The sequence below is a fragment of the Somniosus microcephalus genome, chromosome 4 (assembly GCF_052327205.1).
Source record: "Somniosus microcephalus isolate GS21.2 chromosome 4, FLI_Smic_1.0, whole genome shotgun sequence".
In the NCBI taxonomy this organism is placed as follows: Eukaryota; Metazoa; Chordata; class Chondrichthyes; order Squaliformes; family Somniosidae; genus Somniosus; species Somniosus microcephalus.
The window spans coordinates 1,070,860-1,089,211 of record NC_140990.1 but is presented as its reverse complement, the minus strand read 5'-3'; the positions used below and the strand labels follow the sequence as shown (position 1 = coordinate 1,089,211).

The 18,352-nt window shown below is 44.1% G+C and overlaps 2 non-coding genes across 2 annotated transcripts; both read right to left on the bottom strand.

Moving 5' to 3' along the window:
* Positions 1-1,092: 1,092 nt before the first annotated feature.
* On the bottom strand, positions 1,093-1,173 carry trnaf-aaa (transfer RNA phenylalanine (anticodon AAA)). The gene has a single exon. It is a non-coding gene; the product is annotated as a tRNA-Phe (tRNA).
* Positions 1,174-6,444: 5,271 nt separating this feature from the next.
* On the bottom strand, positions 6,445-6,527 carry trnal-uaa (transfer RNA leucine (anticodon UAA)). The gene has a single exon. It is a non-coding gene; the product is annotated as a tRNA-Leu (tRNA).
* Between the last annotated feature and the right edge of the window lie 11,825 nt (positions 6,528-18,352).

Below are 18,352 nucleotides of genomic sequence, written 5' to 3'. Positions count from 1 at the left end.
AAGACACAGATAGACAGAGAGAGAAAGACAGAGAGAAACAGAAAGACAGTGAGAGGGAGAGACAGACAGACAGAGAAAAACAAGTAGACAGAGAGACAAAAAAGGAGGCGTATGACAAATGTGTAACAGAGAGAGACAGAAAGAGAGTGAGAGAGAGAGAGACAGAGAGAGGTGGAGACTGAAGGATATAAAAACATTTTACGATTCCTTCTCTTTGTTCGTTGAGAGAGACAGAGAGTGAGCGAAAGTGCAGATTCTGCAGATGCCAAAAGAGCACTTCAAGAATTACATATAAATATGAAATCTTTCTTTCCGTATCTATAAAAATCTCATTGTTTGTTTGATGGAGATTCAGCAGATGACAAACGAGTGTCACTGAGCAAAATGTAAGGAAATGGGTCTTAAATTAAAGAAGAACCAGGAGTGGGGTTCGAACCCAAGTGGGCATAAACCCGTTGGGTTTTAAGTCCAAGGTCTTAACAACTCGACCATCCTGGGGCTGTTAACGGGCGTGGACTGTCTCTGTGAGAACCGGGGCTTCAAGCCCCACCCTGCCACAGAGTCGAGCTGAGATTCCCTCGGTGGCAGGACAGGTTAACAAAGCAGTTAATAAAGCAGATGTGATCCTGGGGTTTATAAATGGAGGCACAGAGTACACAAGCCAGGAAGTTATGGGAAACATAAATAAAACACTAGTTCGGCCCCAGCTGGCGTATTGTGTCCAATTCTGGGGAACCACACTTTAGGAAGGAGGTGAAGGCTGAGGAAAGTATCCCCACATGTTACCCGAGTGACCGGCAGACACACACAGACAGAAACAGAAAGCCACACATGTACACAGGCAGACACACACATCAACACACACATAGAGTGACTCAGACATCGAGAGAGACAGACAGAGAGAAACACTGTCGCTAATTTGCCTGATTTTTGTTCTATTTCTGACCGTATATTTGGTGAATATTTGCAGATCAATGAAAACGAGAGAAATCTGGAGGTGTTGAAAGTTGTGGGATTTAATTCCGCCTAACTCAGGATTAATTCTCCAGGGATTTACATTTTGAAATGAAATGGGATGAAAAATGCCGGAACCGTAGTCCGCAGGATTCGACCTGCGCAGGAAAAACCCAATGGATTTTTAGTCCATCGCCTTAACCACTCGGCCACAACTACTGGGCCTGTGAGATTTTAAATGTTGCTCAGATAAAATCGCAATCATCCATCGCTCTGGAGCAAAACAGCACTCAGTCCCTGAACAGTCTCCGCTCAAGAAAATTCCCAAAGAGACAATCTCCCCTCGCATTGTTTCACTCTTCCATGTTCCTCCCTCGCTTTTTAACATTAAGTTTCGCCAAGAAATATAACAATTATTTTACACTGGAAAGACTCATTTCTCCCCATCACAGAATTGAACCTCTGTCAGCCGTGCAACAGGTGGCGATTGTGCACTGAATTGATGAGGAATTGACGAAAGTCACTGCTGGCCGTTCTCTGCAGAAACTCAGAGCAAGAATGGTGCTGTGAACAGACCTGGGCTCATTCACCAGCCCCAGAGGGAGGAGTGAGCAAGGAGAGGGAACCAAAGAGCGAGAGAGACACGGAGAGAGGCAGAGAGAGACACACAGAGAGAGACTGAAACAGAGAGAGAGAGACTGGGGAACAGTGAATGAGACATGGGAACAGTGAATGAGACAGAGAGGAAACCAGAGAGAGAAACAGAAATGCATTTCCTCCTAAAATGCGAAAAATTCAACACATTAAGAAACATATTATTCAACAAGCTAAGCCAAACAACGCCAGATTTCAAGGAATTGGATGACCTGTCAAAATTGAGATTAGTCCTGGGAGAAGGAGACAGACCATACCTTGGGGCCAAATATGTAACAACATGTCACAACCTGAGGACTGTTTAAAATTAAGACTGTTTAAAATTAATATTGAACGTACCAAATGAAGTACAAAGACTGTTTAAAATTAATTTGTTTAAAAGTAATATTGTATGTACCCAACAAATGTCAAATCGATTGACACCTACAGAATGTTGGAAAACTGTACCTTTTTGCTATGTAAGCTTTGGCAATATGGTTCTCTGTAAACTTTCATGCCAATAAAGCATTTGAATTTGAGAGCTCTATACTAATGACGAACTGGTGCAGGAAGTTGTTATGACAGTAAATCTTTTAAAATTATTTTAGTTGATGTTTTTTCTATTCTACTTTCCCAAGGAGGTTTTGAGGAGTTGGCCAAAGTTTTAAAATTTTGGATTATAAAATCTTCCTCCCCGTCGGGGAATTGAACCCCGGGCTCCCGCGTGACAGGTGGGGATACTCACCACTATACCAACGAGGAACAGACGGATATAAAATCTGTCAGAGCAAGAATCGAGCTGTGAACAGAATTGGACTGAGAGAGAAAGAGAGAGAGAGACGGGACAAACAGAGAAAGGGACAAATAGTGAGACAGAGAGAGAAAGACAGAGAGATATTCAGAGAGATAAAGAGAGAGACAATGATAGATACAGAGAGAGAGAGACAAAAAAGGAGGCTTATGACAAATGTGTAACAGAGACAGAAAGAGAGATTGAGAGAGACAAAGAGAGAGAATGAGAGGGAGACAGAGAGACCAGATAGTGTGACAGAGAGGGGTAGAGACTGAATTCTCTTTCTCCTTGTTAGTCAATAGTGACACTTGAGAAAATGCAGATTCAGCAGATGCCAAAATAGCACTTTAAGAATTAGAGTTAAATATGAGACAGAGAGAGAGAGAGAGAACGTGTCGGGGAATTGAATCCTCACCACTATACTATCAATGACCTGGTAGAGGAAGTAGTTATGCAGTGTTTGAGACAAAGACTCGAACACACACACAGACACAGACATGTGTGCCTGCTCTCTATGTTTATGTGTAAGTCACATATTTAATAAGCTTTTCTGAGTGTCGAGGATTCATAGAATCTTACAGCACAGAAGGAGGCCATTCGGCCCGCCGTGCCTGTGCTGTCTCTTTGAAAGAGCAGTCGGGCTCAGTCCCACCCCCCGCTTTTTGTCCGTAACCCTGTTAATCTCTTTCTCTCTGTCACTCTCTCCCTCCTCCGTGCCCCACACAAAAGGGAGAGGGAAACAGAGAGAGAGAGAGAGCTCTATACTAACGAGGAACTGGTGCAGGAAGTTGTTATACAGTTCTTCATGTGCCAGTAAATCTTTTAAAATTATTTTGGTCGGCTTTTTTTCTGTTTTACTTTTCCAAGAAGGTTTTTAAGGAGTTGCCCAAAGGTTTAAAATTTGTGATGTTGAAATCGCCCTCCCCATCGGGAAATTGAATCCCGGTCTCCACTGTGACAGGCGGGGATACTCACCACTATACTAATGAGGAACTGATATACTGGCTGCTGCTAGAATCGAGCTGTGAACAGAACTTGACAAATGAGAAAGACGGGGACAAAGAGTGACAGAGACAGACAGAGAGACAGTCAGAGAAAGACAGAGAGAGACACACAGAGAGAAACAGACAGAGACAGAGAGAGAAAACGACAGAGAGCCATACAGAGAGAGATAGAGAGAGAGACAGACAAAGAGAGAGACAGACAGAGAGACAGACACACAGACAGACAGAGACAGACAGACAGAGAGAAACAGACAGAGAAAGACAGAGAGCCATACAGAGAGAGAGAGACAGAAAGAAACAGACAGATAGCCATACAGTGAGAGATAGGCAAAGAGAGAGACAGACAGAGAGACAGACAGAGAGAGAGACAGAGAGAAACAGAGAGAGAGAGAAAAAGAGAGTGAGAGAATGAGAGGGACACAGATAGTGAGACAGAGAGAGGTGGGGACTGAAAGATGTAAAAACATTTCACGATCCCTTCTCTTTGTTAGTTGAGAGTGACAGAGAGAGTGAGGGAAAAATGCAGATTCAGCAGATGCCAAAATAGGACTTGAAGAATTACATATGAGATCTTTCTTTCCATATCTATAAACATCTCATAGTTTGTTGGAGAATCAACTGATGACAAATGAGTGTCACTGAGCAGGATGAAAGGAAATGGATCTTAAATTAAAGAGTTACCAGTATGGGGGCTTGAAACCACGTGGATATAAACCCATATGGATTTTAAGTCCAATGCCTTAACCACTTGGCCATCCTGGTGCTGGTATTATTCGCGCGCTGGCTCTGAGAGATTCGGGTCTTGAAGCACCAACCTGCCACAGAGTTGAGCAGAGCAGAGAGAGACACACAGACCGACACACACATAAACAAACAGACACAGAGAGACACACAGACCGACACAGAGAGGCACACAGACCGACACACACATAAACACACAGACCAACACAGAGAGACACACAGGCAGACACACAGACACAGAGAGAAACACAGACCGACACAGAGAGACACACACAGACCAACACAGAGAGACACACAGGTAGACACACACACATGGCGAGACACACAGACCGACACAGAGACACACACAGAGACACACAGACACAGACAGACACACAGACACAGAGAGGATTTACAAGGATGATACCAGAAATGCGAGGGTATATATATCAGGAAGGTATGGACCGCTGCCAAATTAGTTTATACCCTGATTTGTCTGATTATTGTTCTATTAGCGACCATATATTTCGTGCATACTTGCACAATGAAAAAGTGAAAAACTTCGAGGTGTTCGATTTAATTCCGCCCAACTCAGGATTAGTTCCCCAGGAATTTGGTTACTTTAAAAAATGAGTAGCGCTGGAAGCGTAGTCGGCAGGATTCCAACCTGTGCAGGGAAACACCCAACGGATTTCTAGCCCATCGCTTTAACCACTCGGCCACGACTACTAGGTTTGCAAGACCTTAAATGTTGCTCAGATAAAATTGCAATCATCCATCGCTCTGAAGCAAAACAGCACTCAGTCCCTGAACAGTCTCGTGTCATGAAATTTCAAGAGACAATCTCCTCTCGCATGTTTTTACTCTTCTGATTATCACTGTAGCTTTTTAACATAAAGCTACACCAGGAAATAGAAATACAGTTTGACATTTTAAAAATGCTTCCACTCCATCGCGGAATTGAAAGCCGACCTCGGGAGTTGCAGTTGGGGATAGTTCACTATATCTGACGAGCAACTGATGGATGGCGTTACTGTGCAGAATCGCAGAGCAAGAATGGAGCTCTGAACAGACCTGGGCTCATTCACCAGCCCCAGCGGAAGGAGTGATCAACAACAGAAGGACAGAGAGAGAGAGAGAGAGAGAGAAAGAGAGAGAGAGAGAGAGAAACGGAGGCGTATGCCAAATGTGTAACAGAGAGAGACAGAAAGAGAGTGAGAGAATAAGAGGGAGACAGAGTGACAGATAGTGAGATTCTTGTCGTAGATTTCGTCAACTCTTGCAGATCAGTTGAAATGTCGAGCTGTTACAATCCATGGAACTTTAAGCCTTGTAATTGACGATTAAACCGACTGGGAGTTTGTTTAATTTTGAAATGCTGCCCAGTGAGAAACGTAATGGTTCACATCTCTGCTCCAGGTGGGCACCAAGAATCTGGTCTCAAATCCAAAAGTGGATTTTTTCTGTTCTGAAGAGAATGATTTTAAGAAGATTTATAAATGTTTAAAATTGGGGTTGTTAAAAATTGCCCGCCCCATCGGCGAATTGAACCCCGCCCTATTCAAATAATAAGCAAGGACACACACCATTGTCCTAATGAGGAATTAACACGGGCAAAGTCGGTCAGAGCAAGAATCGAGCTGTGAACAAAACTGAACAAATGAGAACGACAGAGACAGAGAGAGAAACAGAGAGAGAGACACAGGGAAACACAGAGAGACAGTCAGAGAGAAACAGACAGAGAAACAGACAGAGAGTGAAAGACAGAGACAGACAGAGAGAGACAGACAGAGTGACAGACAGAGAAACAGAGAGAGACAGACAGAGAAAGACAGAGAAGGACAGAGAGAGACAGAGACAGACAGAGTGACAGACAGAGAAACAGAGAGAGACAGACAGAGACAGACAGAGAACGACAGACAGAGACAGAGAGAGAAACAGAGAGAGAGACGGGGACACAGAGAGAGACAGTCAGAGAGAAACAGACAGAGAAACAGACAGAGAGTGAAAGACAGAGACAGACAGAGAGAGACAGACAGAGTGACAGACAGAGAAACAGAGAGAGACAGACAGAGACAGACAGAGAGAGACAGACAGAGTGACAGACAGAGAAACAGAGAGAGACAGACAGAGAAAGACAGAGAAGGACAGACAGAGACAGACAGAGAGAGACAGAGAGAAAAATGCAGATTCGGCAGATGCCAAAATAGGACTTGAAGAATTACATATGAGATCTTTCTTTCCATATCTATAAACATCTCATTGTTTTTTGGGAATCAGCTGTTGACAAGCGAGTGTCACTGAGCAGGATGAAAGGAAATGGATCTTAAATTAAAAAGTTACCAGGAGTGGGGTTCGAACCCACGTGGGCATAAACCCATTGGATCTTAAGTCCAACGCCTTAACCACTCGGCCATCCTGGTGCTGGTGCTGTTAACAGACTGTCTTTAAGAGAATCGGGCCTTCAAGCTCCACCTTGCCACAGATTTGAGCAGAGAGAGACACACAGACAGAGGCAGACACACAGACACAGAGAGGGTACAGAGAAGATTTACAAGGAGATACCAGAAATCCGAGGGTATACATATCAGGAAAGGATGGACCCCTGCCAAATTAGTTTAAACCCTGATTTGTCTGATTGTTGTTCTATTTCCGACCGTATATTTCTTGAATATTTGCACCATGAAAAAGTGAAAAACTTCGAGGTGTTGGATTTAATTCCGCCCAACTCAGGATTAGTTCCCCAGGGATTTAATTATATTTTGAAATGAAAAATGCTGGAACGGTAGTCGGCAGGATTCGAACCTGAGCGGGGAGACCCGAATGGATTTCTAGTTAATCGCCTTAACCACTCGGCCACGCCTACTGGGTCTGTAAGCCTTTAAATGTTGCTCAGATAAAACCGCAATCATCCATCGCTCTGGAGCAAAACAGCACTCAGTCCCTGAACAGTCTCCGCTCAAGAAAATTCTCAAAGAGACAATCTCCTCTCACATGTTTTTTACTCTTCTGTTTCTCACTGCAGCTTTTTAACATAAAGCTACACCAGGAAATAGAAATACAGTTTGACATCTTAAAAATGCTTCCACTCCATCGTGGAATTGAAAGCCGACCTCGGGAGTAGCAGTTGGGGATTGTTCACTATATCTGACGAGGAACTGATGGATGGCGTTACTGTGCAGAATCGCAGAGCAAGAATGGCGCTGTGAACAGACCTGGGCTCATTCACCAGCCCCAGAGGGAGCAGTGATCAACAGGAGAATGAAAGAGAGAGAGAGAGAGAGAGAGAGAGAGAGAGAGAGAGAGAAATGGAGGCATATGACAAATGTGTAACAGAGAGAGACAGAAAGTGAGAGGGAGACAGAGAGACGGATAGTGAGACAGAGGTGGAGACTGAAAAATATAAAAACATTTTACGATTACTTCTCTTTGTTAGTTGAGAGTGAGCGACAATGCAGATTCAGCAGATGCCAAAATAGCACTCTAAGAATGACATAAAAATATGAAATCTTTCTTTCCGTATCTATAAAAATCTCATTGTTTGTTTGATGGAAATTCTGCAGATGACAAACGAGTGTCACTGAGCAGGATGAAAGGAAATGGGTCTTAAATTAAGGAGTTACCTGGAGTGGGGTTTGAACCAACATGGGTATAAACCCATCGGATCTTAAAGTCCAACACTTATAACCACTCAGCCATTCTGGTGCTGTCTGAGTACGTGTGGACTGTCTCTGTGAGAATCGGGGCTTCAAGCCCCACAACTGCCACAGAGTTGAGCAGAGCAGAGATTTCCTCGGTGGCAGGACAGGTTAACAAAGCAGTTAATAAAGAAGATGCGATCCTGGGCATTATAAATAGAGGCACAGAGTACACAAACCAGGAAGTTTTGCCAAACCTAAATAAACGACTAGTTCGACCCCAGCTGGAGTATTGTGTCCAATTCTGGGGAACCACACTTCAGAAAGGAGGTGAAGGCTGAGGAAAGTATCCCCGCTTGTTACCCGATTGATCGGCAGACACACACAGACAGACACACATGTGCACAGACAGACACACACATCAAACACAGACACACACATAGAGTGACTTAGACATCGAGAGAGACAGACAGGTGGAGAGAAACACTGTCGCTAATTTTTGTTTTATTTCTGACCATAAATTTCGTGAAAACTTGCAGAACAATGAAAACGAGAAAAATCTCGAGGTGTTCAAAGTTGTGGGATTTAATATCGTCTCATTCAGGATTAGTTCTCCAGGAATTTGGTTATATTTTAAAAAGAAAAATGCTGGAACCGTAGTCGGCAGGATTCGAACCTGCGCGGGGAAACCCCAATGGACTTCTAGTCCATCGCCTTAACCACTCAGCCACAACTACTGGGTTTGTGAGATTTTAAATGTTGCTCAGATAAAATTGCACTCATCCATCGCTCTGGAGCAAAACAGCACTGCGCCCCGAAACAGTCTGTGTTGAAGAAAGTTCTCAAAGTGACAATCCCCTCTCGCAATTTTTACTCTTCAATTTTTCACTGCAGCTTTTTTACTTGAAGCTGCACCAGGATACTTCATTGCAGATTTTAGAAATGCTTAATTCCCGACGGGGAATTGAAACCCCGTCTTCCAACGTAACAGGCGGGGATACTTCACTATATTTAACGAGGAACTGACGGAAGACACTCCTTTGCAGTCACTGCAGAAGCGCAGAGCAAGAATGGCGCTGTGAACAGACCTGGGCTCATTCACCAGACCCAGAGAGAGGAGTGAGCAAGGAGAGGCAAACAAAGAGCGAGAGAGACACGGGGAGAGAGAGAGAGAGAGAGAGAGAGAGAGACAGAAACAGAGAGAGGCACAGAGTGAGACACACACAGACAGAAAGACTGAGACACAAAGATACACAAAGATAGAGAGGACAATGAGAGAGACAGACAGAGAGAGCAAGACACAGATAGACAGAGAGAGAAACACAGAGAGAAACAGAAAGACAGTGAGAGAGAGAGACAGACAGACAGAGAAAAACAAGTAGACAGAGAGAGAAAAAAGGAGGCATATGACAAATGTGTAACAGAGAGAGACAGAAAGAGAGTGAGAGAGAGAGAGGTGGAGACTGAAGGATATAAAAACATTTTACGATTCCTTCTCTTTGTTAGTTGGGAGAGACAGAGAGTGAGCGAAAGTGCAGATTCCGCAGATGCCGAAAGACCACTTCAAGAATTACATATAAATATGAAATCTTTCTTTCCGTATCTATAAAAATCTCATTGTTTGTTTGATGGAGATTAAGCAGATGACAAACGAGTGTCACTGATCAAAATGGAAGGAAATGGGTCTTAAATTAAAAAAGAACCAGGAGTGGGGTTCGAACCCTAGTGGGCATAAACCCATTGGATCTTAAGTCCAAGTTCTTAACAACTCGACCATCCTGGGGCTGTTAATGGGCGTGGACTGTCTCTGTGAGAATCAGGTCTTCAAGCCCCACCCTGCCACAGAGTTGAGCAGAGCAGAGATTCCCTCGGTGGCAGGACAGGTTAACAAAGCAGTTAAGAAAGCAGATGTGATCCTGGGGTTTATAAATGGAGGCACAGAGTACACAAGCCAGGAAGTTATGGGAAACATAAATAAAACACTAGTTCGGCCCCAGCTGGCGGATTGTGTCCAATTCTGGGGAACCGCACTTTAGGAAGGAGGTGAAGGCTGAGGAAAGTATCCCCGCATGTTACCCGAGTGACCGGCAGACACACACAGACAGAAACAGAAAGCCACACATGTACACAGACAGACACAGACAGACACATAGAGTGACTCAGACATCGAGAGAGACAGACAGAGAGAAACACTGTCGCTAATTTGCCTGATTTTTGTTCTATTTCGGACCGTATATTTGGTGAATACTTGCAGATCAAAGAAAACGAGAGAAATCTCGAGGTGTTGAAAGTTGTCGGATTTGATTCCGCCTGACTCAGGATTAGTTTTCCAGGGATTTACATTTTGAAATGAAACGGAATGAAAAATGCCGGAACCTTAGTCCGCAGGATTCGATCTCCGCAGGGAAAACCCAATGGATTTACTAGTCCATCGCCTTAACCACTCGGCCACAACTACTGGGTCTGTGAGGTGTTAAATGTTGCTCAGATAAAATCGCAATCATCCGTCGCTCTGGAGCAAAACAGCACTCAGTCCCTGAACAGTCTCCGCTCAAGAAAATTCTCAAAGAGACAATCTCCCCTCGCATTGTTTCACTCTTCCATGTTCCTCCCTCACTTTTTAACATTAAGTTACGCCAAGAAATATAACAATTATTTTACACTGGAAAGACTAATTTCTCCCCATCACAGAATTGAACCTCTGTCAGCCGTGCAACAGGCGGCGATTGTGCACTGAATTGATGAGGAATTGACGAAAGCCACTGCTGTGTGTTCTCTGCAGAAGCTCAGAGCAAGAATGGCGCTGTGAACAGACCTGGGCTCATTCACCAGCCCCAGAGGGAGGAGTGAGCAAGGAGAGGGAACCAAAGAGCGAAAGAGACACGGAGAGAGGCACACAGAGAGAGACTGAGACGGAAACAGAGAGAGAGAGAGAGACTGGGGAACAGTGATATGAGACAGAGAGAGAGAGACTGGGGAACAGTGAATGAGACAGAGAGGAAACCAGAGAGAGAGAGCTCGATACTAACGACGAACTGGTGCAGGAAGTTGTTATGACAGTAAATCTTTTAAAATTATTTTAGTTGATGTTTTTTCTATTCTACTTTCCCAAGGAGGTTTTAAGGAGTTGGCCAAAGGTTTAAAATTTTGAATTGTGAAATCTTCCTCCCCGTCGGGGAATTGAACCCCGGTCTCCCGCGTGACAGGCGTGCATACTCACCACTATACTAACGAGGAACTGATGGATGTAAAATCGAGCTGTGAACCGTACTGGGCTGAGTGAGAAAGAGAGAGAGAGACGGGACAAACAGAGAAAGGGACAAATAGTGAGACAGAGAGAGAAAGACAGAGAGATATTCAGAGAGATAAAGAGAGAGACAATGATAGATACAGAGAGAGAGAGACAAAAAAGGAGGCTTATGACAAATGTGTAACAGAGACAGAAAGAGAGAGTGAGAGAGACAAAGAGAGAGAATGAGAGGGAGACAGAGAGACCAGATAGTGTGACAGAGAGGGGTTGAGTCCGAATTCTCTTTCTCCTTGTTAGTCAATAGTGACACTTGAGAAAATGCAGATTCAGCAGATGCCAAAATAGCACTTTAAGAATTAGAGTTAAATATGAGACAGAGAGAGACAGAGAGAACCAGTCGGGGAATTGAATCCTCACCACTATACTATCAGGGACCTGGTAGAGGAAGTAGTTATACAGTGCTTGAGGCAAAGACTCGAACACATACACAGACATGTGTGCCTGCTCTCTATGTTTATGTCACATATTTACTAAGCTTTTCTGAGTGTCATAGATTCACAGAAACCTACAGCACCGAAGGAGGCCATTCGGCCCGCCGTGCCTGTGCTGTCCCTTTGAAAGAGCAGTCGTGCTCAGTCCCACCCCCCGCTTTTTGTCCGTAACCCTGTTAATCTCTTTCTCTCTGTCACTCTCTCCCTCCTCCGCGCCCCACACAAAAGGGAGAGGGAAACAGAGAGAGAGAGAGAGCTCTATACTAACGAGGAACTGGTGCAGGAAGTTGTTATACAGTTCTTCATGTGCCAGTAAATCTTTTAAAATTATTTTGGTAGGCTTTTTTTCTGTTTTACTTTTCCAAGAAGGTTTTTAAGGTGTTGCCCAAAGGTTTAAAATTTGTGATGTTGAAATCGCCCTCCCCATCGGGAAATTGAATCCCGGTCTCCACTGTGACAGGCGGGGATACTCACCACTATACTAATGAGGAACTGATATACTGGCTGCTGCTAGAATCGAGCTGTGAACAGAACTTGACAAATGAGAAAGACAGGGACAAAGAGAGACAGAGACAGACAGAGAGACAGTCAGAGAAAGGCAGAGAGAGACACACAGAGAGAAACAGACAGAGACAGAGAGAGAAAACGACAGAGAGCCATACAGAGAGAGACAGACAGAGAGACAGACACACAGACAGTCAGAGACAGACAGACAGAGAGAAACAGACAGAGAAAGACAGAGAGCCATACAGAGAGAGAGAGAGACAGAAAGAAACAGACAGATAGCCATACAGTGAGAGATAGACCAAGAGAGAGACAGACAGAGAGACAGACAGAGAGAGAGACAGAGAGAGAGAGAAAAAGAGAGTGAGAGAATGAGAGGGACACAGATAGTGAGACAGAGAGAGGTGGGGACTGAAAGATGTAAAAACATTTCACGATCCCTTCTCTTCGTTAGTTGAGAGTGACAGAGAGAGTGAGGGAAAAATGCAGATTCAGCAGATGCCAAAATAGGACTTGAAGAATTACATATGAGATATTTCTTTCCATATTTTTTAACATCTCATAGTTTGTTGGAGAATCAACTGATGATAAATGAATGTCACTGAGCAGGATGAAAGGAAATGGATCTGAAATTAAAGAGTTACCAGTAGTGGGGCTTGAAACCACGTGGATACAAACCCATATGGATTTTAAGTCCAATGCCTTGACCACTCAGCCATCCTGGTGCTGGTATCATTTGCACGCTGGCTCTGAGAGAATCGGGCCTTGAAGCACCAACCTGCCACAGAGTTGAGCAGAGCAGAGAGAGACACACAGACCGACACACACATAAACAAACAGACACAGAGAGACACACAGACCGACACAGAGAGGCACACAGACCGACACACACATAAACACACAGACACACAGACCAACACAGAGAGGCACACAGGCAGACACACAGACACAGAGAGAAACACAGACCGACACAGAGAGACACACACAGACCAACACAGAGAGACACACAGGTAGACACACACACATGGCGAGACACACAGACCGACACAGAGACACACACAGAGACACACAGACACAGACAGACACACGGACACAGAGAGGATTTACAAGGATGATACCAGAAATGCGAGGGTATATATATCAGGAAGGTATGGACCGCTGCCAAATTAGTTTATACCCTGATTTGTCTGATTATTGTTCTATTAGCGACCATATATTTCGTGCATACTTGCACAATGAAAAAGTGAAAAACTTCGAGGTGTTCGATTTAATTCCGCCCAACTCAGGATTAGTTCCCCAGGAATTTGGTTACATTAAAAAATGAGCAGTGGTGGAACCGTAGTCGGCAGGATTCGAACCTGTGCAGGGAAACACCCAACGGATTTCTAGCCCATCGCCTTAACCACTCGGCCACGACTACTAGGTCTGTAAGACTTTAAATGTTGCTCAGATTAAACTGCAGTCATCCATCGCTCTGAAGCAAAACAGCACTCAGTCCCTGAACAGTCTCGTGTCATGAAATTTCAAGAGACAATCTCCTCTCGCATGTTTTTTACTATTCTGTTTATCACTGTAGCTTTTTAACATAAAGCTACACCAGGAAATATAAATACAGTTTGACATCTTAAAAATGCTTCCACTCCATCGCGGAATTGAAAGCCGACCTCGGGAGTTGCAGTTAGGGATAGTTCACTGTATCTGATGATGAACTGATGGATGGCGTTACTGTGCAGAATCGCAGAGCAAGAATGGCGCTCTGAAAAGACCTGGGTTCATTCTCCAGCCCCAGAGGAAGGAGTGATCAACAACAGAAGGATAGAGAGAGAGAGAGAGAGAAACGGAGGCGTATGCCAAATGTGTAACAGAGAGAGACAGAAAGAGAGTGAGAGAATGAGAGGGAGACAGAGTGACAGATAGTGATATTCTTGTCGTAGATTTCGTCAACTCTTGCAGATCAGTTGAAATGTCGAGCTGTTACAATCCATGGAACTTTAAGCCTTGTAATTGACGATTAAACCGACTGGGAGTTTGTTTAATTTTGAAATGCTGCCCAGTGAGAAACGTAATGGTTCACATCTCTACACCAGGTGGGCACCAAAAATCTAGTCTCAAATCCAAAAGTGGATTTTTTCTGTTCTGAAGAGAATGATTTTAAGAAGCTTTATAAATGTTTAAAATTGGGGGTTGTTAAAAATTGCCCGCCCCATCGGCGAATTGAACCCCGGCCTTTCAAATAATAAGCAAGGACACACACCATTATACTAATGAGGAATTAACACGTGCAAAGTCGGTCAGAGCAAGAATCGAGCTGTGAATAAAACTGGACAAATGAGAACGACAGAGACAGAGAGAGAAACAGAGAGAGAGAGACAGGGACACAGAGAGAGACAGTCAGAGAGAAACAGACAGAGAGTGAAAGACAGAGACAGACAGAGAGAGACAGACAGAGTGACAGACAGAGAAACAGAAAGAGACAGACAGAGACAGACAGAGAGAGACAGAGAGAAAAATGCAGATTCGGCAGATGCCAAAATATGACTTGAACAATTACATATGAGATCTTTCTTTCCATATCTATAAACATCTCATTGTTTGTTGGAGAATCAGCTGTTGACAAGCGAGTGTCACTGAGCAGGATGAAAGGAAATGGATCTTAAATTAACGTGGGCATAAACCCATTGGATCTTAAGTCCAACGCCTTAACCACTCGGCCATCCTGGCGCTGGTGCTGTTGACAGACTGTCTCTAAGGGAATCGGGCCTTCAAGCTCCACCTTGCCACAGATTTGAGCAGAGAGAGACACACAGACAGACACAGAGAGACACACAGACAGAGAGACACACACACAGACACAAAGACACAGGCAGACACACAGGCACAGAGAGGGTACAGAGAAGATTTACAAGGAGATACCAGAAATCCGAGGGTATACATATCAGGAAAGGATGGACCCCTGCCAAATTAGTTTAAACCCTGATTTGTCTGATTGTTGTTCTATTTCCGACCGGAAATTTCTTGAATATTTGCACCATGAAAAAGTGAAAAACATCGAGGTGTTGGATTTAATTCCGCCCAACTCAGGATTAGTTCCCCAGGGATTTAATTATATTTTGAAATGAAAAATGCTGGAACCGTAGTCGCCGGGATTCGAACCTGAGCGGGGAGACCCCAATGGATTTCTCGTTAATCGCCTTAACCACTCGGCCACGCCTACTGGGTCGGCAAGCCTTTAAATGTTGCTCAGATAAAACCGCAATCATCCATCGCTCTGGAGCAGAACAGCACTCAGTCCCTGAACAGTCTCCGCTCAAGAAAATTCTCAAAGAGACAATCTCCCCTCGCATGTTTTTTACTCTTCTGTTTCTCACTGTAGCTTTTTAACATAAAGCTACACCAGGAAATAGAAATACAGTTTGACATCTTAAAAATGCTTCCACTCCATCGTGGAATTGAAAGCCGACCTCGGGAGTAGCAGTTGGGGATTGTTCACTATATCTGACGAGGAACTGATGGATGGCGTTGCTGTGCAGAATCGCAGAGCAAGAATGGCGCTGTGAACAGACCTGGGCTCATTCACCAGCCCCAGAGGGAGCAGTGATCAACAAGAGAAGGACAGAGAGAGAGAGAGAGAAACGGAGGCGTATGACAAATGTGAAACAGAGAGAGACAGAAAGAGAGTGAGAGAATGAGAGGGAGACAGAGTGACAGATAGTGAGACAGAGGTGGAGACTGAAAAATATAAAAACATTTTACGATTACTTCTCTTTGTTAGTTGAGAGTGAGCGACAATGCAGATTCAGCAGATGCCAAAATAGCACTCTAAGAATGATATAAAAATATGAAATCTTTCTTTCCGTATCTATAAAAATCTCATTGTTTGTTTGATGGAGATTCTGCAGATGACAAACGAGTATCACTGAGCAGGATGAAAGGAAATGGATCTTAAATTAAAGAGTTACCTGGAGTGGGGTTTGAACCAACGTGGGTATAAACCCATCGGATCTTAAATCCAACACTTAAACCACTCAGACATTCTGGTGCGGTCTGAGTACGTGTGGATTGTCTCTGTGAGAATCGGGGCTTCAAACCCCACCCTGCCACAGAGTTGAGCAGAGCAGAGATTTTCTCGGTGGCAGGACAGGTTAACAAAGCAGTTAATAAAGAAGATGCGATCCTGGGCATTATAAATAGAGGCACAGAGAACACAAACCAGGAAGTTTTGCCAAACCTAAATAAACGACTAGTTCGACCCCAGCTGGAGTATTGTGTCCAATTCTGGGGAACCACACTTCAGAAAGGAGGTGAAGGCTGAGGAAAGTATCCCCGCTTGTTACCCGATTGATCGGCAGACACACACAGACAGACACACATGTGCACAGACAGGCACACACATCAAACACAGACACACACATAGAGTGACTTAGACATCGAGAGAGACAGACAGGTGGAGAGAAACACTGTCGCTAATTTTTGTTTTATTTCTGACCGTAAATTTCGTGAACACTTGCAGATCAATGAAAACGAGAAAAATCTCGAGGTGTTCAAAGTTGTGGGATTTAATATCGTCTCATTCAGGATTAGTTCTCCAGCAATTTGGTTATATTTTAAAAAGAAAAATGCTGGAACCGTCGTCAGCAGGATTCGAACCTGCGCGGGGAAACCCCAATGGATTTCTAGTCCATCGCCTTAACCACTCGGCCACAAATACTGGGTAGGTGATTGTTAAATGTTGCTCAGATAAAATCGCAATCATCCATCGCTCTGGAGCAAAACAGCACTTCGCCCCGAAACAGTCTATATTGAAGAAAGTTCTCAAAGAGACAATCCCCTCTCGCAATTTTTACTCTTCAATTTTTCACTGCAGCTTTTTTACTTGAAGCTGCACCAGGATACATCATTGCAGATTTTAGAAATGCTTAATTCCCGACGGGGAATTGAAACCCCGTCTTCCAACGTAACAGGTGGCGATACTTCACTATATTTAACGAGGAACTGACGGAAGACACTCCTTTGCAGTCACTGCAGAAGCGCAGAGCAAGAATGGCGCTGTGAACAGACCTGGGCTCATTCACCAGACCCAGAGGGAGGAGTGAGCAAGGAGAGGGAAACAAAGAGCGAGAGAGACACAGAGAGAGAGAGAGAAACAGAAACAGAGAGAGAGAGCAACAGAAACAGAGAGAGAGAGCAACAGAAACAGAGAGAGGCACAGAGTGAGACACACACAGACAGAAAGACTGAGACACAAAGATACACAAAAATAGGGAGGACAATGAGAGAGCCAGACAGAGAGAGCAAGACACAGATAGACAGAGAGAGAAAGACAGAGAGAAACAGAAAGACAGTGAGAGAGAGAGACAGAAAGACAGAGAAAAACAAGTAGACAGAGAGACAAAAAAGGAGGCGTATGACAAATGTGTAACAGAGAGAGACAGAAAGAGAGTGAGAGACAGAGAGAGGTGGAGACTGAAGGATATAAAAACATTTTACGATTCCTTCTCTTTGTTAGTTGAGAGAGACAGAGAATGAGCGAAAGTGCAGATTCCGCAGATGCCAAAAGAGCACTTCAAGAATTACATATAAATATGAAATCTTTCTTTCCGTATCTATAAAAATCTCATTTTTTGTTTGATGGAGATTCAGCAGATGACAAACGAGTGTCAATGAGCAAAATGTAAGGAAATGGGTCTTAAATTAAAAAAGAACCAGGAGTGGGGTTCGAACCCAAGTGGGCATAAACCCATTGGATTTTAAGTCCAAGGTCTTAACAACTCGACCATCCTGGGGCTGTTAATGGGCGTGGAGTGTCTCTGTGAGAATCGGGCCTTCAAGCCCCACTCCTGCCACAGAATTGAGCAGAGCAGAGATTCCCTCGGTGGCAGGACAGGTTAACAAAGCAGTTAATAAAGCAGATGTGATACTGGGATTTATAAATGGAGGCACAGAGTACACAAGCCAGGAAGTTATGGGAAACATAAATAAAACACTAGTTCGGCCCCAGCTGGCGTATTGTGTCCAATTCTGGGGAACCGCACTTTCGGAAGGAGGTGAAGGCTGAGGAAAGTATCCCCGCATGTTACCCGAGTGACCGGCAGACACACACAAACAGAAAGCCACACATGCACACACATCAACACACACATAGAGTGACTCACACATCGAGAGAGACAGACAGAGAGAAACACTGTCGCTAATTTGACTGATTTTTGTTCTATTTCTGACCGTATATTTGGTGAATACTTGCAGATCAATGAAAACGAGAGAAATCTCGAGGTGTTGAAAGTTGTGGGATTTAATTCCGGCTAACTCAAGATTCCTTCTCCAGGGATTTACATTTGGAAATGAAATGGGATGAAAAATGCCGGAAC